Source organism: Sinohyriopsis cumingii, chromosome 17, assembly GCF_028554795.1.
Source record: "Sinohyriopsis cumingii isolate HCF-2022 chromosome 17, ASM2855479v2, whole genome shotgun sequence".
NCBI classification, from domain to species: Eukaryota; Metazoa; Mollusca; class Bivalvia; order Unionida; family Unionidae; genus Sinohyriopsis; species Sinohyriopsis cumingii.
Window position 1 is genome coordinate 12,684,453 of NC_142977.1, and position 13,304 is coordinate 12,697,756.

The window sequence follows — 13,304 nt, forward strand, 5'->3', positions numbered from 1 at the left end:
TGTCAGTATTCACCGTTAGAAATACCGAATAAGATTTGTTAGTATTTTCCGCTAACAAGACGTTATAGCATTCGGAAGACAATGATTTAAAATATTCTATTTTACCAAATTATTCCAAAGGATGTTCTCCCGACTTAATAAAACCATTCAGGACAGAAATATAGTCACATAAATATATATAATATATATTCATATCAGTATGGAACTCACATTTTCGTTCTCATTAAAAACACAGCAAGATAATTTTAGTGGTAGTTTTCATCGACGATAGAGTTAAGCAGGGCACAAAGGATTTTGCGAAATCTAGCGTCTTCTCCGTCTCTTGTCTGTATTAGGAGAAGAGGAGAAAACATATCTTAATCATCCCTTAACCCGAAATTAGCTGATATTACTTAATTTGACCACGATTTAGGCTAACATTAGTTGGAAGGTCAATACCAATTAGTGCCATTCTCATCTTAAAAATTGTCCCAAGACTTATATCGGTACCTCACCTGATAATACCCACAGGGATCACATTATATTCATTATATTGTCACTACACAAACTTCAAATATTTAATAACGTTGAACACATTGGCATTGGACATTGTTCTCATTCTCTCCTTAGACATAAATTTATTTTTATTTTTAAAATTAAAATTTAATATTCTTGTAGTTTCTATAAAAAAAAACAAAATTGTTTCTTTTCATCTACAAGACTATTTTTCTGCAGAATAATATTAAATTATATATTCTTTTTAGTATCTATTAACGTTGTATGTGATACTCCTTTTTGGACACTTTGCCATTGCACATGATATTAAAAGTAGATGCATTTACATATATGCAATAATATGACCAACTATTAATTTACTTCTCAATAATATAACACATAACATATTACATATAGCACGGTTTTTCTTACAATTTCGTAGACATAATTGGAATTCGCTAGTATATTTGCACCCATTAAATATCTATAAAGAAATATGAAGTATGCCAATCGGAAATCAGTACTTAGCTGTATAGAAAGAACATGCTTTTATTATAGAAATTTTCAAATTCCATCTGATTCTTTTTCTTCTTCCAAATATTCAACGTCTTAACGAAAATGATACTTTGTAAGATAATTCTTCTCGTGAACATTATCCTATGTTTATCCGTATCAAAACTTACCAACCACATGCTCGATTAATATGCATATTCAACGTCTTCACCCTTCTACTTTCTCTTTGAACATTCCTTTTTCACGAATTTACATGATCGGCTCCTGCTGTTGAAGACTAGACAGCATAAATGCATCTCTCGACTTGAACGAGCGTTCCTGCTGTTGTACACATGGACGTCCAAGTTATCAATAGCGAAAGGAGGGATTATTTGAGTACCAAACAAATCACGAACTTTCTTCATTTTTCCTGAGCGGACTTAAGAATATTTGAACCTTCTTATTGTTTCTCCTGAGCATTCTAAAACCGTCAAAAACTAAAAACAATTGCAAAGAATTAACAGTAAATTTGTTAATAAAATTATAAAAATGAAGACTTTAGATATTCAATCTTTGTTCAGAAAACATCGAAATATCATCTGCACAGATCTCAGGCGGTCCACGCTGTTAGAAATGGATCCGTAGAAGAACCAAACATACAACAATTAAAGCAACCCACTGAGCAGGGGAACAAAATATCTACCTTAGAGACTAGTATGCTAGCAATCATGAAATCTATAGTAAATGTAAATCTTCTTAATAATAAAGGAAAAAGATTTTAAATGAGAAGGTAAATCTTGACTAAAACTTATCATATAATTTTAAAAGCAAATGACAAGTTTATAAGAGGCTTATTATTCTAGCCAATAGTCTTTCAGAAATTACAGAATAATGATGGCTTTGAGGCAGAATAAAAAAAAACTCGACTAATGTTAAGATGGGATTGACTTTTTGTGATGTAAACAACATTATGTATGCATCCCACTTCACCGATGTCGCTACAAATCTTTTCTGTTAAAACTCCATCCTCTTAATTCAACATTACACCAAACTGTAAACACACTCGCTTCAATAATTTAATAAGGTTATTATCAAGCCTGAAGTCTCGAACTCAACCCCAACTACACAACGTATTGATAGCTTACTATAAACTCAAACATGATAGCAGGAAAGTATACCTTAACCCTTAATTACAGACAAAGGTAAAGAACAAAATACATATTAAATATCCATAAGACTCGCCCTCATACAAAATGAAACACTTATCTAATAAAGTTTTCTTTTAGTAGAATATGCATTTGATACTATATAATGGAAATATGTTCGTAGATGTCTTGACGCAAAATACACATGAAGCAATAGACATCTGCAATCTGTCAAATGTCAATAGTCTTTAAAGTCTACTTCAACAATATCCAATTTTTTGTTGTTGGTTATTGTGGTAGTTAAACCAAGGCGGCCGGTGTCACTTACTTCTTAGAGTAAGCGTTGATAATATACAGTAAAATTGTTGCAAAGGCCAAATGTAAGCCAATTATTCCATCTTGATCGTGGAATAATTGATATGTTCCTAGTTTGATTATTTTTAGACATTTATCACACTGGATCATAAGCATGAATTTTATCTGCTTAAATCATTAATACAATGACCCCTATAGTGATACAGCATGCCCTAATAACGTTACAAAACTCAAATTTAATTAACATTAATTCTCAAATTGGCATCACTGCTTAATTGGTTTTAATATGCTAAAACCTTTCGAAAGATCGAACCTGGTGAAATGCATTGCACTTCTTTCAATTTTGTTACTGGAGTTTGAAGTATGGACAAGAGTGTCAGCACTTTATATCCAGGTTGCAAACTCCTTTCCGTTTTGTTTCTATCATACCTTCGTTTCGTCGTTGACAAAGTAGAGTGAAAATTAGCTACTTCACATGCATATGATTAAATATATATGAATTCGGATAATTAGTCAAGAGAGTTAATCCTTGAATATTCGGTTAACAGACGTTTCTTCTTTAATACCTTTTAATGATGCAAATGACATGACAAAATCCTAATGCTTATTGAACTGATACCATAACAGCGAACAGCAGATATGAACACCCTCATTCCAATATTTTCCGTTATCAAAATAAATATGACCCGATGATATTCTTCAAAGTTTTATGAAATCTTTCTAACACCACATGACATTCATGGTGATCGGCAAAAAGATTCAAATTCTTGGAAAACTAGTTCGTGCGGAACTTGTTGAAAAACTCTAGACATACATAAAGTTTGACCATTGTTCAAACTGGGTATATTTGGGAAGATCAAAGAGTGTAGAGAAACACTTAACAAATATTTTACTACGGTCGTACTTTGAATATTCCTCAATGTAGTTGTCTGTAGAGATATTATATATCCGCACTATATGGTCAGAAAGTAATGGTTGCTGACTTAGTCTTAGGTAAGAAATTGATACAGTCTACCAATTATCTGCTAAATGGTTCGTAAAACGCAAGAATATGCTACAGATGACCCTTGGGTTTCGTCTGCATTCTACCATTTGACAAGTGACAAAATCTACAGTATTTAGAAACATCATTGTTAAATGTCAGCCAATAAAAATATTCAAAATCACGTGATAAGACTTATCGACTCCTAAATAACCAATCGATGGTTTTTCATGCCATGCACTAAGATTTTCCTGTTGGTATGCCTTTATGACAACACTTTGATAGTTCCCGGAACACCCGTCACAAGCGGCTAAAAGAATCGGTAATAAAAATTAAGATCATTGTGTTCAACTGATCTTGATTGATCGATGACAAAAGCAATAGTGACCCCATCAAAGGACTGACCAATAGGTGTGTCAGCTAAAGGAAAAAAGTTCTGATCAACATCATTCGCAAGAGCTCTTTTCCATAACACTAGTAACTGCACAAGCTGGGTATAAAACAGGAACGTTTATACATGATCAACATTTTGATGCAAACAAGGCTTCTGAGTTACAAGTGCACCAACTGAACTGTATCTCCGCCTAGGTCACTGATTAGCAATAAATGAATAACCCCAATTGCAAAAGAAACACTGCTCCGACAGGCACTGGTCCTGAGACTAAGTCGTATGCAAAGTGCCACAACGAAGTCGTAAATAAATAGAGCCGTAATATTCTCCACGAAAAGAAAGACTTTCATTCAAAGGAGATTTCTCAGACTAATGCAAAGTACCTAAGAATAAAAGATTTAAAAACGCGCGTGTGAGGTCTCCCCTAATAGTTTCATAGTGATAGGCTTGTCAGAATCAACAATAAGTGATATGGAACCTTTTGACATCAATTGTTCCATATTCTTCATATAAAATCAGATTCGGGCTTGTTTCACCAAACCAATGTATTGCTTTCAATAATCCTTTAAATAGGATTGTAATAAGGTTCAAATTACTATTGAAATATTTATTTGAGTAATGTATGAAAGATAATTCTTTATTGAATATCGAAATAATATTGGAAACATTTTGAATATAACCATTTCTTGATTATTTAAAAATTATTTGCAATAATATTTCAAATTTGAAATTTATAATATTGTCCTTTCCATTTAATTACAATAACATTGAAATTGACATTTGGAATATAAATTTGATTACTGTTTTGAAATATTGAAATATCTAACCTTATACAAATTTTAAATTTTAAAAGGGAATAGAAAACCGTATTATTGTTCTATATATTTAATTTTAATAGAAACATTATTGGTTGCTTATATAATAACTATAATTGCCAAACTTTATCATTGCCTTAAACGCATCTGTTACACGCAGTAATTATAAAACCAGAGTTCGAATTAGACATTCAGTATGCACTTAACGCATTAGATATATCAGTATGCCCTTACTGCATTAGACAATCAGTATGCCCTTAATGCATTAGACATATCAGTATGCCCTTAAAGCATTAGACATTCAGTATACCCTTAATGCATTAGACATATCAGTATACCCTTAATGCATTAGACAATAAGTATGCCCTTAATGCATTAGACATTCAGTATGCCGTTAATGAATTAGACAATCAGTATGCCCTTAATGCATTAGACAATCAGTATGCCCTTAATGCATTAGACATTCAGTATACCCTTAATGCATTAGACATTCAGTATGCCCTTAATGCATTAGACATATCAGTATACCCTTAATGCATTAGACATTCAGTATACCCTTAATGCATTAGACATATCGGTAAACCCTTAATGCGTTAGACATATCAATATGTTTTTAATGCATTAGACATATCGGTAAGCCCTTAATGCATTCTCACCATTACATCAATAATGATAAAATTCATTCTACCGCAGGTTGTTATTGTATTGCCTCATACAAATGCAGTTTCGTATTTTATTAAATGATTGTGAGCCATTAATGCTGCCTTTGATGTTTTTCTTGGTAAATTAAAATGAAAAGGGTCAAATTCGACTAGGTTATCTAAGGAAATTGTTAAATCTTTAGACTCTTTTAAACAGTAACAAGAAAAGAGTGAAGACAACAAGCTTTGCAAAATTTAACAATTACTTTATTTCCCTAGAAAAACAAGGTAGAAATGAGGAAAAAAACATACGGTATTAAGAATCAAATAAAAACAAATAATCCATGAATAATCCAAGAATTAAAACATACAATTCATAGTAATAAAATGTCCTAATGAAATTGAGTTCAAATCCCGATGAAATCCAAATTGGAAGACGATGTCAACAGTTCTTTATTGAACTACATAAAATAATATTACATTGTTTGAATTCTGTAAATTTTGATAGCTAACTTTGTCCAAGAATTAATTAAAAGCAGAGGTATTTCCAGGAGAAAATAATTTCTTTAAATCCAAAAAATTTGATAAAAATAAAAAATTACACCCAAACTGGTCACAACAAATGTCACATAAATGTCTCCAGGGTTTAGGCAGGACTAAAATTATTTATCAATACATCAATATTAAATCTGGGTACTATACAAAACAGATGTCCGGATGAGGGTCAACATTCCGGGAAAAGTTTCGAAATCATTGCTACATATTGTTTGTCATGTACTTCAAGTACGGCCATGCTTTCAGTTTATGAACCTACTCTAAGAACAGAAAATAAAAGATGTTGTTTAGTTCAATTCATGAATTACGGTCAAGAACTAGATAAGCATTATATTCAAAGTTATATTATTTGTGTTTAAGAACAACTGAACTGAATTTCTAGAAAATGAATTTCTGGAAAATGTCAAATCCAGTTAATACAATTACATTACAAAAGCATGTAATGGAATATAAAAAAATTCAGAACTTAACATTTGCTTTCCCATCAAAATATTTGTAACCAAATTTCCGTTTTATTCTCTACATTCTTCTCTGACGTTCCATTAAGGGTAAAATGTCTGCTCAGAGTGCGAAAATGTTACTATAGAATTCGTTTGATATTTAATGCATGCGACACAGTATTAACATTGGTATTGTACCTACACAGCTGGAAAGAACTATGCAGAGGTCATATGAATATTATAAAATAACGGTAAAATCCGACTGTAATTTATTTAAAATAGATAATTCAATACAAATACTGGTTTAACTTATTTCTGACAGGTATACTAATCCATGCAAAACTTTTGTCAACCTCATGTTAGTACAAAGAAAAGGATGATGATAATTTACATTACCAAGTCAGAAATCCATCGTCATCAATAGTTTATTAGATGAACGGAATTGGCCACAATTACAATACTGCCCTAGCTTAGCAGGACATAGGTAATAAGGATCAAACGGTTGAAAGGTAACAACTTTTTCTGTAGAAAGAAGACATAAGCTTTGTTCGATGAAGGTGTGCGTGCATAATATCATAGAAAAAAACTGGGAACACCGCATGTACGTTAGTCATGTCTTCGTTCATAGAGTTGAGGAGATTTTCGACACATCCTCGCTGTCTTTGTCTTTCTATTCTTCACCTCTTAATGCTTTATTGTAATTACAAAAGTGTGATGTGTAAATGTTAATTGAATGTACTTGGCGAACCTTTCATCCCAAACGGCATTACATTATATTGGTAAAGTCCATCTGGAGTTACGAATGTCGAAATTTCCTTTGCTCTTTCCGTTAGTGAAATCTGTCAAAATCCTATAGAATTTCAAATTTGGTGACATACTTGGCATTCCCGATCTTGTCAATACAGTCATCGATTCTTGGTAATGGGAATGAATCTGTTTTTGTCACACTATTCACCTTCCTATGATCAGTACACATACGAAAAATTTTATCTGGTTTTGAAACAAGTATGCCTGGTGAACTCCAGGCACTTTTACTGGGCTCTACAAACTCATTCTCCAGCAAATACTGAATTTCCGTTTTCAAGTATTCCTGTTTGAGAGGGTTCATCCTGTACGGGTGTTGTTTGACAGGTTTGGAATTTACAATTTCAACGTCATGGAAAATTGTGTTTGTCCTTGTAGGAACATCTGGAAATAAGTGCTCATATTCAAATAATAAATACTTAAGTTCATTTCTTTCTTGCTCTTGCAAATGTGGAAGTTTCTGGTCCAGAATTCGGAAGATTTGTAACTCCAATATCAGTAAAATCCGATGGTATTCCTTCACTTATATCTTCAATGAGTGGGACAGGTACAACTAACCTGACTATCTCTTTTAATATAATGGTACTCCTATAATTTATTTAGATCCCAGGAGCACTAATATTACAATTTAACTCATTAATTTTCTTCTTAACCTTGTGAGGGCCGTAATATCTAAACTGAAGAAAAATCTGACAAATGAGCAAGAGAGACGGAACTCCTTTATTACAAAACTCAAACCCACTCTCAACTATAGTTCGGTCAAACCATAACTTCACTTCTGATTTCAATAGCTGAATGCCAAATTCAAGCAAGATAGGCTGGAAAGTTCCAGACCTAACATTTGACCCATGACCCAATTGGATAGAGTTAAAAAGGCCAAATTGAGTAAAAGACGTTATCAAAGATTTAACTATTATTTTAGATTTTATATTCCTCAAGGGAATTGCCTCTAGAAACCTTGTTGACGCAAACATAATGGTCAACATGTATTGGTTACCTGACTTGGTTTTAGGTAAGGGATTAACACATTCTACCATAGTTCAACTGAATGGTTCGTCATAAGCAGGAAGAGGTTGTAGATGAGCAATGGGAATATGCTGATTTGATTTTCCTACCATTTGATAGGTATGACAATATATACAATATTTACCACCATCACTTTTGCCTTTTGGTCAATAGAAGTGAGTTAATTTCTTGTGATAAGTTGTATTGATCCCTAAATGACCGGCAAATGAAGTATCATGGGCCAGACTAACTATTTCCTGTCTGTAAGGTTTCGGAACTATAATTTGATAGTTCACTGACCATTGGTCATCAGCAGGTACCTCGGGAGGTCTCCATTTTCTCATACGAATTCCATTGGTAATGAAATAACAGACAGGAACTTCAGTAGCTTCAGTTTCACTAAAAGCCTTCTGAAACAAACAGGAGATCTCATGATCTTTTTCCTCTTCGACGACAAGAAATTGTCGTTTATAATCCTGAGTAGAATAAAGAGAATAAGTCGTTAAAAGAGTATCACTGTGATCTTTACCTTCTGATTGATCCTAACGAGGAGTGAAAGTGACCTCATCAAAAGCCTGACCAATACATTTGTCAGCTAAAGGAATACTTTTCTTATCAACATCATTCTCAGGCGCTTTCTTTGCCATAGCTCTGGTAACTGCACAAGCTGTAAATACGTCAGGGAATTCTTTTTCAATTGGATCGACTTTCTGATCCAAGCAAGGCTTGTTTGTTACAAGTGGATTAGCCACAACCTTGTCTCCAGCTAGGTCATTGCCTAGTAATAAATGAATGCCCTCAGCGGGTTAAACAGAGACCGTTCTGACTGTCACGGGTCCTGAGACTAAGTCTGATTGCAAATTTACACAATGGAGAGGAAGATTAAAAAAGCCTTACTCTACTCCCTGAATAAGAACACTCTCATTAGAAGAAGACTTCTCATCAAAAGGCACATTACCCGACAATAAAAGACTCTGAGAAACTTCTGTCTCCTTAGCATTTTAATCGGGATAGGATTGGCCAAATCACCCAAGAGTGATATAGAACCTTTCGACATGGATGGTTCATAATTCCCGATAATAAATCAAACTGGGGTTTTTTAGGCCCCAAAAATGTATTGCTTTCAATTCATGGCCGTGACCTTGACCTATTAGAAATAAAAGCATTTGGAATAGGTCTGTCTTGATTATTATGCCTATTTTTCAATTTGTAGCAATCAGAAATAACGTGTCCGTTTTCCTTTCAATAGGTACAAGTAGGAGGAGACAAGGATTTAGAATCAAGATTCTCTGAACTTTGATTTTTATAAGTTTTGCCACTTTGAGTTTTAGAAGTGCTTGTCTTAGGCTGAAATACTTTTCTGCCAAAAGACTGTTGTGTAGAAGTCTTATTTACAAAAGGAACATTATGAGTTAAATAATACTCAGTAGCAGCACGAGCAGCATTTTCCATGGTTTCCATCTGATGCTCGTCAAGATAAGACTTAATGTCACTATGTACACAGTTCTTGAACTCTTCAAGTAATATAAGTTGTTTAAGACTTTCATAATCTTGTTCAACTTTCTTGGCTAAGCACCAGCTATCAAATACCTGCTCTTTTTCTATAGCATATTCGACATTAGTTTGTCCAGCTTCTTTTCTATAGTTTCTGAATTTTTTGCCGATAAGCTTCAGGGACTAACTCATAACCCTTTAAGTTGCATTCTTTGACCGTATCATAGTCACCACTTTGTTGAACTGACAGTGAAAGGTAAATATCACTAGCCTTAGCAGTGAGTACACATTGTAATAATTGAGACCAATGCTCCCTTGGCCACTTCAAATTTTCAGCAACTTTTTCAAGATAAGGAAAATAGTTGTCTACTTCTTTTTCTCTGAAAAGGGGTGCTAATCTAATATTCTTTGCAAGATCGAAACTTAAATTTGTAATTGACGTATGAATGTGATTTTTACTAGCTAGTTCCATTTATTTCATACTACATTGATATAGTCCCATTTGCTTCTCTTTCTCCAACTGTAAATGTGTTTGCTCTTTCTGTAACTGTATTTGTTCTTTTTGTAACTACATTTGTCTTTCTTTCTCTATTTCTTCCTTATCTAACTGAATGTTTTTCTTGCATTTGTCTTTCTTTTTTTTCTGCTTATAATTACATTTGTTCTTTTTCTTTCCACAATTTCATTTGTTGTTTCTCTTTCTCCAATTTCATTTGTTCTCTCTCTTTCTCCAATTTCATTTGTTCTTTTTCTTTTTCCAATTGCAACTGCATTTGCATTTCTTTTATTCTTTATCCTGCTGAAGCTCCAGCTTCCCCAACTCCAATTTCATCTTGTATTTTAATTCTAATTCCTTCATTTTTGTGTTAGAGTCTGATACAGGTTTACTGACCGAAACCAAAGCACTTTTATCCAAAGCATTCTTTTCTACCAAATACTGAACCAAAATATATATTATGTCTTGTTTCGTTAAGGAAGCCATTACTTCAGAAAGATCGTATTTTCTGGCAAGCTCAATTAATTCATCATTTTTAAGAAGATATGATTGTTCCTGGGTAGGATTTGAAAGAAAGATTTCCACTTTTGATGACATTTTAGATAAAGTTTGTCAATCTCACTAAAGATTTCAAAACATGGGGAATTGAAATTTCAAAAAACAATGTTTTCCGAAATATTTTAGGCGGAATAAAAAAATCCCGTAGAAGCCCCCGATATATGTTACGTGTTTAGGTTCGAATAAACAGTAACACATAAAGAGTGAAAAGAACGAGCTTTTCAAATTTAACAAACAATTTATTTCCCTGGAAAATTCTAAAAAAATGAGAAAAGGGGTGAGGTTTCAAGAATCAAATCCAAGAATAATCCAAAATTAATCCACGAATTAAATTGCAAAAGTCCTAGTAATAAATTTTCTAAGAATGTCAAGTTCGAATCCAGGTGGAAAGTCCAAGATGGATGACGATGACGTATGCTGTAGTCAGTACTGTGCGTATCTACAGTTCCTTGGAAAAATACAAATAACGGCACTGCAGTGTAGGAAATCCAAATTAAATTTGTAAGCAATCTCTTTCCAAAATTTCAGTGTAAGCACTCTTCAAAATATTTCCTGAAAAAAAATTAATCCTTTTGAAATCCAACTGATCTGAAGAAAATAATAGCTCAAAATCTGGCTACAACAAAATAACATGACATCAGTGTAAAAAGCGCAAAACTGACAAATCTCTCTCTACGCAACTCTATTAAAACTAACAAATGCTCAGTAATGGAAAAAACGGAATTGCTAAATAAAAAGGGGAGATCACGTGTTTATGTCACGTACACCAAAAATGATCATTTTAAAACAAAATAGAACTTGTTTACGAATGTTGCTACAAATTCTGAAACATGGTCAGGAATTAGATCAACACCTCGTGTTTACGAACGAATGATTCAGGTCAGCTGATTTTCTGAAGAAATATCATCCCCAGTTAATAAATTGACATTATAATAGCATATAATATATTACAAAATATAAAACTGACAAACAATTAAATTAAAATCAATAGAAATTAAATCAGATATACGTAAAAAAAAATTTAAAGATATGAGGCAACTGACATTTTCTTGGATATGTGCGCGTCAGCAAAGGAGCTAGAGCCCCAACTCCCTTTATCAATCAAATTTTTATATTGTTCTCCTCATCGTTATATTTTCTCTGTACCCAAAGCTTCCGTGGGATCCGCAGGATTTTCGCTGGAAAAGAATCAGCGAACTTGAAAACAAACTGAGTGCTAAATTTTGAGGAACGGCATAAAACGTACAAAACGTACCAGCGAGCTGCTAGCATTACTGATTGAATCGACAAAGCATTTACGCACGTGTACTGTTCGCGCAGCCAGTGGAATTTGTACCGCTTTGATCGGACCAGGCATTTTGATCGCCATCCAACTCGTAGCGTCTGGTGGAGTCTATGGAGCAGGTGGGTTTAGTGGCATGTTTGTAAAACAAAAAAGCTTTAAAACATATCGGTAAAGAATTAAAACTAAACACTATCGCAGACCACGTCTTTAGGATGCTTAAAGACAACACAAATATCGGAAGAAGTCAAGATCATACAAGACGAGTATGAGAAATGTATAAGTAAAAATGAAACAGTTCGATCCAACGCAAACATGACCTCCGAAAAAGAGGTAGATGAAAACAAGCTGATACAAAAGACAAAAACCAATGCCCTTGAGGAGATCGTAAAACGTTTGACTGGAAATTTCGCATGAATGTTAACTGCATTGTGTCAGTTGAAATCGCTGAACCAACCAAGCCAGCTGCACTTTCGAACGACTGAACGCGGACTTATTGTATACAAATAAAAATTTAAAATGTGCCAATCTCAATACTGAATAAGTAAGAAATCCTCTCTTTAAAACTCGCATACGAACATACCAAGCCACTCAAAAACCTGTTGAATTCATTTGATAACATTCCGTACGACATGCATGGAATATTTGTTTGGTACTTTTGGACTTGCTTATTCAGATTTGCGTATAGAACCTATTCCATCGGCGTTACTCAGCTTTAAATATGTCATGGGGATTATGGTTCTTTTTTAAACAAATATTTTGTTCTAAATAAAATTGCAACCGACAACAATATTGTTTTATTTTCCATTTTTCTCTTTCCCTTTTCTGTTCGGCGGGTTGTCTGTAAAGTTTACCATCATTCACAGGTGCAGAGGCATTGCAGCATGACATAGGCGTAAATCGGTTCCGCTCGTACTTTCAACGATGTTCGCCCATGTATAGAGGTGATGGTCTAGACAGACAGACAGAGAAACAGACAAAAGTGGGGGTGGGAGATTTACCATAAGATTATTTATTATTGTCCATCCCTATGTTTCCTCTGTTGTCAGTTAGTCTGCGAGAGAGAGACAGAGAGAGAGAGAGAGAGAGAGAGAATGCGCCACCGTCAGACATTAGACATTTATAATAATCTGTTTTTGAACGCTATTATAGGTTTCTAAAAAACATATATATTACAGTATATGTGCACCTACCAAGCAAAAAATGTACAATACAGTTTTGACAAACTTTTGTAACTTTGTATCATTGATATCATGAAAACTGTAGATAAATCCCATGTAATGTGTATACACAGACAAACTTACATGTGTTTTGTTCCGAGTGGGCGGAAAGAACGAGTCTGATACGGCGGTTGAATATCGAGGCCATTAGACCTAGACGCATGTTCCTACGCCGGATCAGCGAGTTCTTTACCC